Consider the following 10184-nt stretch of genomic DNA (forward strand, 5'->3'; position numbering starts at 1 on the left):
ACCTCTTTAGCGGACTTATATTCTCGTGGTTGCGTGGAGGATCACTGGTATCTGTGTTGTTTGAACTAGAATAATACATAAGCATTATTCTTTTTGGCATGTTGACAAACTAAAAATGTAGAAACAATTATAAATTTTAATCACTACCTCACTTGAGACACAAATTTAGACTGTCTATTAGTATTAGAGGTAAATAGGTTACCAATTTGGCAATTTCAACTTCAAATATTCAATCACCGGCTGCTGGCTGCTGCTGCTGCAAGCTGCGTCCAGCGGACCAGCGTCCTTGCGCCCTCGCGGCCTCGCTGGCTTGCGGGTCACCACCTCCCCGTCGGCGCGAGCGCGCAGCGGCACTGGAGCTGGACCGTCGCCTAGCCGCCTCCCGTCGGCGCGTCGGCGCAGGACCGCCGCCTGGCGGCTGGCGCCCTGGCCCGTCTTGCCACCTCCCCGGCGGGCGCGCCGGCGCTGGACCGCCGCTTGGCCGCGGGCCGCCTCCCTTCCCGGCTTCCCGCCCTCCGGGCCCCTCGTCCGCTCATGGCTCGCCAGCCGCCGCCGCCGCCTGCTTGCCGCTCGCCGCACGCCCACGGGGCCACGGGCCACGCTGCCTCCTAGCTCCCGCCCTCGTCAGCCGGTGTCGCCACCGGGCGTCGGGCGCCTCGCCACCACGGCCGCCTCCCGTCGCCGGTTGCCCATCGGCCCGCGTCCACGGCCGGTCGAACGCTACTACGCTAGTGTTAGGGATTTGGTAGACAGGGAGAGAGAACGCCGGCTGGGCGGCTGGGGAATTCAGAGAAGGGAGAGGGAGAGGGAACCCTGGCCGTGTGCCGCGCTTGAGCTACAGGTTGGAGGAGTGGGCCGGGCCAAAATTGGAAGATTAAGCTCATGGGCTGCTCTTCATAGCCGGCCCAAGTCGCCAAAACATCGTCTTCAACCTCCAGTTTCTCCTCCAGCCGATCTTAACTCCCACAAACGGCGCATCCATGGAAGAAATTTTTAGTGGGGGCTTAAGGGGGTTTCCATGGTCCCAAGGATGGTAGTGGGGTCTCAAGACCCCCCCGCCCCCGCGGTAAATCCGCCCCTGTCTCCGGTACCACCGTTCCATCCTCTGTGGCGCCGTCATTCACTCCAGTAGCGCCGGTGCCGGTGTCAGCCTTCATGATGTAGAGGAAGAAGATGAAGCAGACCGTCGATGCAGAGGAAGTAGACGTGTTGCAAAGGATGTAACCGATGCAGAGCCGTCGCATCGCAGGATGCTCCCCCCACCCGCCTACCCTTGCAGGTACACAATTAGATAGAGTTTCGGAGGCCTACTCATCCCGAGTACCTATGCGCACAGGTGGTCAGAACCGGGGAAACAGTAGCTAGCGCAAGGACAAAGATTAATGTTATGAGATTGTTGGAATAAATGGGCTAGGCCCAATTTATTCCCAATAAATTCTATTGGCCCATAATTAATGTTACGAGATTCGAATTTAACTGGAGAGATCTCAACTTAAATAGAGAGCTATTAGAGAGCACCTGTTGAATCGTTTAGGTGGTGGTGGGACTACCACACGCGCGCCGAGCCGGGCTGATGCCGAGGCAAGGCGTCATTGGCTGCTGTTGCTGCTACTGCTCTCTCTCTCACATTATTTTGCAACTGACAGAAATTGAATTTGTAACGGTTGAGAATCAACACCATTACCGCTACAACAAATGACAGTCAATCCTGATTTAATTATCAGATTAACTCTATTGGTTGCTCTGGTAACAGGCCTATTGATTACTCCAGCATCGGGCAGATTCCCCTCTCGCACACTGTATAAACCCATCAGACCTGTTGATTACTCCGATAACGAGCACATTTCCCTTTCGCGCACTATATAAACCCATCACAATTACTCTGACAATGTGAGTAGATTCCCCTCTCGCGCACTACATAAACCCATTAGACCTGTTGAGTACTCCGACAAAGGGTAGATTCCCCTCTCGCGCACTACATAAACCCATTAGACCAGTTGAGTACTCCGACAACGGGTAGATTCCCCTCTCGTGCACTATATAAACCCATCACCTAGAAAGACACATCTCTTGGCTTTGTAACAACCCTCCCTCTAGAACCGCATAGCCAGCCCATCCGACGGGCGGACCCACTTACACATACGACTTCTGTTACACTTTCGTTCTCGCTTCATGTAAAAGGGTTAACCGGGAGTGGTATGGTTGGAGGGATGATGCCTTGTAAGTTGGTTCCACCCTTACTAAACTAGCAAGGTGGTATTAAACATGTGTACACAGCTCTATGGGCCATACAAGCCATATCCTAATTCGGCTAGGATGTCAGAGGCTCTGTCTTCTCTAGCACACTGTTTTTGCTCTGTGGTTCTCTTTTTTCCTTTGTTCGTATGCTAGCTTCTGTTTCTCCGGTTCTGATCACCAACGTACATGGGTGCTCGGGACAAGCATGCCTTTGAAACTCCATCTGCTTGTGTACCTGCACGGGTAGGCGGGTAATCAAGTTTTTGGGGAGAATCCTCCTACGCGACTGCTCTGCATCGGCTACGTCTTCTGCTGTTCTGCATTGGCTACGTCCTCTGGTATGTCTACTTCCTCTGCATCAGCTGTCTGCACCGTATACTTCCTCTCCATCGCAATATCTTCCACTGGCACCGGCGCTATTGGAGCAGGAGATAACGGTTACGCACCAGGAGGAGGGAACAACAACATAGGAGAGAACGTCAACATCAATGGAGGCAATACTAATGCCTCATCATCCATTCAGTGGAGCGTTCTCTGGGTATATCTCTATTCTTATTTTTGTGTTAAATATATTGCTAGACGTTTAATTTTGTACCTGCTAGCATATTCATGTTTAGTGCTAGCACTAGATCATTTCTTACAGCAATCGTCACGATTACAATCTTGTTTTTCTGGATTAAAATATGCCGATTTATAACCAAATTTCCAACACTCTTTATTAGTAGTAGAAATTAATCCGAACCGTTAATCTTATTTAATCGAAGGGTTCGGATCTATTTATACTACCACATCAGTTAGCGGTACTACAAACGTGGAGGGGTACTATTGTGAGAAAAAAATTAGGGGCAGAGTATATAATCGTCATTAATTTAGCAGTGATTGAACTTTTTTCCTTGTTTTTTGATTTTTTCATGAAATATGAGCAATGCCAGCACAATGGATAATCATATATCGATTTAGCCGGGGAAAAAAATAAATGATAAAGTAACTTCTAATCATTATATTATATTAGTAAATTACTAATTTACTCCTAATAATTCTGATAGTATAAAATATTATCAGTAGAAAGCACCGGAGTATTGTTTTTTTTTTCTTCTTTTTTAGATGAAAGCCTCGTCTTGTTTGGCTGCGTGACTTTTCGCACCACGCTCGAGAGGAACCCATTGTCTTGTTCCGCGGTCAAACAATGGATTATCCAACTTGGACAGTAGCAATCTGCTGTACCTACAGGGTTGTTGCGTGGAGCTACCTTTAGTTATTCCAAACAATACGCCTCTTTGGTAAACTTCGAAAGGAATGATGTGACCAACAATTAGCAATTTGCCACTACCAATTTATCGCCAGCGGTAACGTGGAAATCACCATCCGGACGTGGTCGCTACTCCATCTGATTTCACAAACATCTGCTGCACTAAAAGGATTTTTTTCGTGTGGTCAAAAATATTTTTCCGTGCGGAGGTCTTGCCCGTCTGCACTAGGTGTCTGGGAAAATAAATATTTGCGTGCTGGTGGGTCAACCGTACGGAAAAATGCATCTTCCTGTGCGGTCAGGTTAAGCGAACCGCACAGAAAAGTCGCTATTTTCGCGTACTGGTGGTTTTGTCGCCCGCACGCAAAAATTAAAAACCAAAAAACTAAAATCAGAAAAATCCGAACTGTAACCCTAGAATCCGCCGTCGCCGTCGTCCTCGTCATCGTCATCGCCATCGCTGAATCCGCCGCCGCCCATATCCCCCACCACCATATCCACAGCTGCTGCACGTGGGGAGGGCGGTGTCATGCACTCCCGGCCAGCTCCTCGTCGGCGACACCGAGCAGGCCGCCTCCCGCGCACTGCACACTCAGAGTGGTGGAGAAGGAGATGAGAGGCAGAGAGATGCAGAGAGAGAGAGAGGAGAGGAAGAGAGAGAGATGAGTGAATAAAAGGAAGAAGGAAGTAAAAAATTCAAAGTGAGTGAGTGGCAAAAAAGGGAGGGGTATTTTTGTGTACGGATCTCTTATAGGTTCCGCCCCGTATGGTTAGGCCCGCACGCGAAAAATGATTTTTCTGTGCGGTTCACTTAACGAGCCATGCAGATATTATCACATGCGGTCGTATTAAGATGCCTGCACGGGATAATAGAGATTATCCCGTGCGGGCGATGACCCGGCCCCGGTGGACCGGTTTTTCCAGGCGGCGCCACTTACGGTCTGTCTGGAATATACCGGGGGCCTCGTACACCTCGTACAGAAAAACCTACATCTGATCCTCCTATGAATGTGTGCCACAGATCCCTTTGTATAAGGAATCGCTGCCATAATATAACATGTTACTATACAATTGGTTTAAAACATTGTTAGGTCGTCATATTTAAAAGTTCTGTTAGCGGGGTGATTGGTGAGAACACGCCGTCAGCGTCGGCGAGTCGAAAAGGATCATCAGCATCAGTAACCAACTCACCTGTGCCGTCGTTGAAAGGATGCAACCAGGGGCATAGCATTCTGTAATTAGTACTCCCTCCATTTCGCAATGTAAATCATTATAGTATTTCCCACATTTATATTCATATTAATGAATCTAGTGTAATATCCCGTGTTGTAGAGTATGGTTGGACGAATTCGATTAAAGGGGGGAATAATGTAATGCCCCGGGTTTTGAACTAATATATTTCAGGGAATATTAGAGCAAACGGGCAAAAGTTCAACTTTTAAACCATTGTTCGAATAGGCGATCAGGAACCGTGGATGCGTAGAGCTCATCGAGTAGTGCGAAATAGACTATAAGTTTGTGGTAATCGGAGTCCCGAGTTATTTTCGGTGATCGATTTAATGTAGGCCGTTCGATCTTCATTAGCCTCTCCCTATTTAACCAATAGAAGGAAAAAAAAAAAAAGGAAAAACTGCTGCTGCCGCTAGGACTGCTGCTTTTGCTGCTGCGGCTGCTGCCGATCTGCTTGTGCTGCTGCCGATCTGCCGTTGCTGCTGCTTGTGCGTTGCTATTGGCTGCTGCTGCTTGTTCCTGCAGAAGAACAGCAAGGAGGAAGAGAAGGGAAAAAAAAGTTAGAAGAAGGGAAATTTGGGGAATTTGGTGAATATTTCTAACTTCTTTGTTTTTCTTACAAAATTAGTACTGCTAGGTAACCCGTTTTAGTCCCTAGTTGTTTCTAATTTATATATAAGACGATATGTTTCCGGTAGCTCTATTTTTATCGAACGCTAGGCTGAAACCGTATTTTCAATTCTGGTATTAAACCATCGGGATTCAGGTTAGTTGTCTTAAATAAAGTTTGTAGTCATCGTCGATATCTTTCTAACGCTGCTGGTTTCACTTGATTCCAATAAACGGTTTAGGAGAAACAACAGAAACAGTACTGCTGACCGGGTCCGGAAATCAGGACAATAATTCGTTTTCCTTAATCTGGGATTTTCAGAGGCATAATCTGATTTTGTGCTCCACATGAAAGTTGTAGACAATTTTGTCTAGATGTCCGAAGTTGTATTATTTGCTAGATTCCGTTAGACGGTTTGTGAGTTACACATAAAATAGTAAGGGAACAGCTATATATATTTAATATAAATCGGTAAAAAACTATATATTTTAGGTTTCGATTTTAGTAAATGTCCCTTGTAACTATCATTAGTTGAATATAGTGGTTTATTATGCGTAGTTTTGCTCCATAGGTGTGTGGAGGGTTGCAACGTTGAAGGAGTTGAGTTGGATTATCGATGAAGTTAAGGCAAGTACAAGACGGACTTGTGTGGTGGATAAACTGTATTGCTTTGTTGGTTTCATTTACCCAATTATTATTCGAAGCTTCCTATTATCAATTGTGTGGTTTTGGTATTATGCTACATATTCATATTTCACTTCATGTTCAAGTTCACGACGTTATTCATGTTTCATTCTTCCGGAAGTTTTTTTTACATTATTCAAGTACCATGCGTGGTCATGGGAATGCAATTTGAATCTTTTTGTTTACATTATTCAAGTACCATGCGTAGTCATGGGAGTGCAATTTGGATCTTTATTCATGATCCTTGAGAAGCGCTGATCACGCTTGCTCGGCTTACCGGTAATGCTAAGAGGATATTCACACCTGCCCGGGAGGGAACTACTACCTTTTGTCTCCTTCGTTTTAAATTAAAGGAAGTCAAATGTTTCATATTGGTTTTCTTATTGCATTAAACCTGTGTATATTTTACTAGTTCAATATTGTACTTGCTGAGTATTCTTTACTCACTCTTGTGTTTAATTTGGTTTTCAAGTACCTAATGATATTGATCTGCATGGGACGAGAGTAGCACCCTTGAACTACACATTATTATTGCACACTATTGAAATTTAGTTTTAGACTATGTTTCTGCTTAGCATAAGTTTTGCGTAGAACTAAATTTGTTCTACGCAAAACTTCAATACCAAAACTTATGCTAAGCAGAAACATAGTTTAAAACCAAATTTCAATAGTGTGCAATAATAATGTGTAGTTCAAGTGTGCTACTCCCGTCCCATGCATATCAATATCATTAGGTACCTAAAAACCAAATTAAACACAAGAGTGAGTAAAGAATACTTAGCAAGTACAATATTGAACTAGTAAAACATACACAGGTTTAATACAATAAGAAAACCAATACGAAACATTTGACTTCCTTTAATTTAAAACGAAGGGGACAAAAAGTAGTAGTTCCTGAAAGGACCTTGATGTCGCCTAGAGGGGGGGTGAATAGGCGTTCCTAAAAATTATCACAACTTCATAGCATATTAGAGAGATAATAACTTTTGATTCAAATCGAAACTTCCGGTATGGGATTGGAAGTTCCGGTCTCAATCGAAAAGTTCAGCGGATAACGGAATAAACACTAGCTATGAACTTATAGCTCAAACAAACAAAATGTATATGAATCAAAAGGTGACAAATAAGATATCTAAGCAAGATATAAGGTCACCAACTAAATCAAATAAGCATGCAAGTAGATCGGGTAAAAACAAGCTCAAGCACAATATGAGAGAATGCAAGAATGGGCAAACCAAGAAGGGAGACGCGCGATTTATTTCCCGAAGTTCGGATCCACGGATCCTACGTCTCCGTTGAGGAGCCACAAGGGCCGAGCCTATTTCAACCCTTTCCTCACGAGGTTGCACAAATGCACTCCTCGGTTTCACTCTTGATTTCTTCCCTTGCGGAGGCGAAATCGAAGCCTTCACAAACTTTCCGTGGCACACCACAACCTTGGGTGCTCACCGGCAACGCCTAGCCGTCTAGGAGACCTTAGTCCCCAAGAGTAACAAAACAATCGAAGATTTGCTTGCTATGAACTCGAGTGCTCAAAGTATGGAGTGAAGCTCACTAGCTCTCAACTTCTCAATCACTCAATCCAACTCTTTTCCCTTCTCAAATCCCTCTCATAAAGAGGCACCACAAAGGATGGAGTGAAGCTCACTAGCTCTCAACTCCTCACTCTCTCAATCCAACTCTCTCCCCTTCTCAAATCCCCCTCACAAAGAGGCACCACAAAGGTAGGGAAATGGGGATGGCTATTTGGCTTTGGATGTGTCTAATACTCCCCAAGAGCAGCAGCCACTCAAAGGAGGGGTGGAGGGGTTTATATACCCGAGCCCCTCAAAAACTAGCCGTTGGAGGCCAAGACTGTAATTTTCGGAGTTTCCGAAAAGCATTTTCGGACAAGTCCGAAAACTTACAGAAGCAAATCTCATATTCGCAGCCATTTTCGGAATGTCTGAAAATTTTCGGAGTTATCCGAAAAATTTTCGGAGTTTCCGATAATTTTTCGGACTTTCCGAAAAGCGAAGAGTAAAACGACTATAACTTTTCGCTCGGGAGTCCGTTTTTAATGAACTTGGACTCTATGGAAAGCTCACTCAGAGGACTACCCAACTCAACCAACAACAAGGTCTAAAACCACTCAAAGGATATGTTAAAACTTGGGTTTCTCTCAAGGTAGCACTATGATAGGTCACTTTGAGCACCGAGACATACACAAACACCTCGACGTTGCATCCCTCTTAATAGTACGGCATTCCTAAACTCAAATGTAAATAAGAAGAGAACTATACCATTAGGAATGCCTTTTTTTCATCTTTCTTTCATTGTCTTGAGGGACGCCAATGCCGATACCGTTTCACCATATATTCTTCAAATAATTGATGCGGTTACTTGTAGCTTTAAATGGTCTCACACGGTCCATCATGACAAAGCCGTCACTCGCCCTTCACCACCGGATTTGGTTCTTCGGCGCCAAGCCCCTTGCTTGCCCTTCACCGCCGCATGGTCCATCGCGACCGAGCATCGCTTGCCCTTCACCGTCTTGTCATAATAGCCACTTCGTATCACACATCTTCAATATCTTCACTTTGTCATTCTTGGTATTGTTAGATGTAATGATATTACTTGAGCATCAACACCTTTGTAATCCTTGGGACCTATTTCTTTCATTCAACTCAATAAAATTATTAGTCCCAATGATCCGGTTGTCAACCTACACATGTTGACCAACTGATCGCAAGTATAAAAGGATATGAATAAATGATGAGTATTAATCAACACCACAAGTGTCATATACTCAAATATATGTTCAAGTGTAAAGATCCCAATTAAATGAAGGTGAATAATTTGGATCGATTACATGCATAACTAAAGTATAGGATTTGCTCCCCCTAAATGTATGCATACAAAATATTTGTGTGAAGCAAGAGTATGCATAACAAGATAGTAAACATTGAGAGCTTATCCTATATAAGAATAGAAGGCATTTATCAAATATAGACAACAAAATAAAAACATACCTGAAAGTGCATCTAGGCCCCTAATGATTTTGATGATTGATTACAATGCGATTAGAGAGGACTAACACTTTTATTCAAGCAAATGTGAAGGTTGTTATGTCCTCGACATGTTGTAATGAGATGCATACCCCATGAATGCGACATCACGATGCAATGCGGCAATGATCAAATGGTATATTGTATCTTTTACCTTGCATTGTGTCGTAGGAATGCCGTACTATTAAGAGGGATACCACATGCATATAATTGGTAGAACACTAGTGCTCAAAATGCTTCATCTTTGTGTGAGTTGAAAAACCTAAGTCAAAATTTCAATCCCGAGTTGTTTCACTTGTCACAACACTTACACCGGGTTTCTTTGCAAGTTTTTCAACATCTCTTGAAGGTTTTGGACCATGTTTTATGTTGGGTTTGATAGCCCACGAAACTAGCATTCCATAGAGTCCAAGATCTTTGAAATCGGAGTTCGGAGTAAAAAGTTATTGCAGTTTTACTTGAGCAACATCAGACTATCCGATTTGAAATCAGACTATCCGATGTATCGGACTATCCGATTCTTCACAGAACTTCACTCTCTGTCTTGATTTGAAAAAATCCTATCGAGTGAGTTTTTCTAAGTATCGGAGTATCCGATGTCGGATCAGATAGTCCAATGATACAGAGACTCCGAAATTTCATAGAACTTGAGTCTCTGTTTGAGGACGAAGTTTTTGCTTCTAAAATATTAGATACTCCGATTTAACATTAGATAGTCCGATGTCTCGGAAAGTCCAAAATTTCATGGAACTTCGTTCTCTGTTTCTAGTTGCCTTGGAGGTTTAAAATATCGGACTATCCGATCTTGTATCGGACTATCCGACGTGGGCTGAAAGATTCCCCTCCAACAGCCACATTTTTGGGGATCTATAAATACCCCCCACCTAACCCTTTTCTAGGGTTACCCAACTCATTTCATTCTCATTCACTTTGGGTTGAGCTTGGTGCTAAGGTGCTTTGGATCTTTGAGCTCTTTCTCCCTCTCTCAAATCCCTCCTTGTTCTTTGTGTGGTGGATCTTGGTGGTTGTGGATTTGGTGTTTGAGGGCCTAGTGTGTGTTTCACTCGATCTTGAGCACTAGGGTTTGACCAAGAGTTATGTGGTGTTTGTTACTCTTGGAGGTTGA

The sequence above is a fragment of the Oryza sativa genome, chromosome 6 (assembly GCF_034140825.1).
Source record: "Oryza sativa Japonica Group chromosome 6, ASM3414082v1".
In the NCBI taxonomy this organism is placed as follows: Eukaryota; Viridiplantae; Streptophyta; class Magnoliopsida; order Poales; family Poaceae; genus Oryza; species Oryza sativa.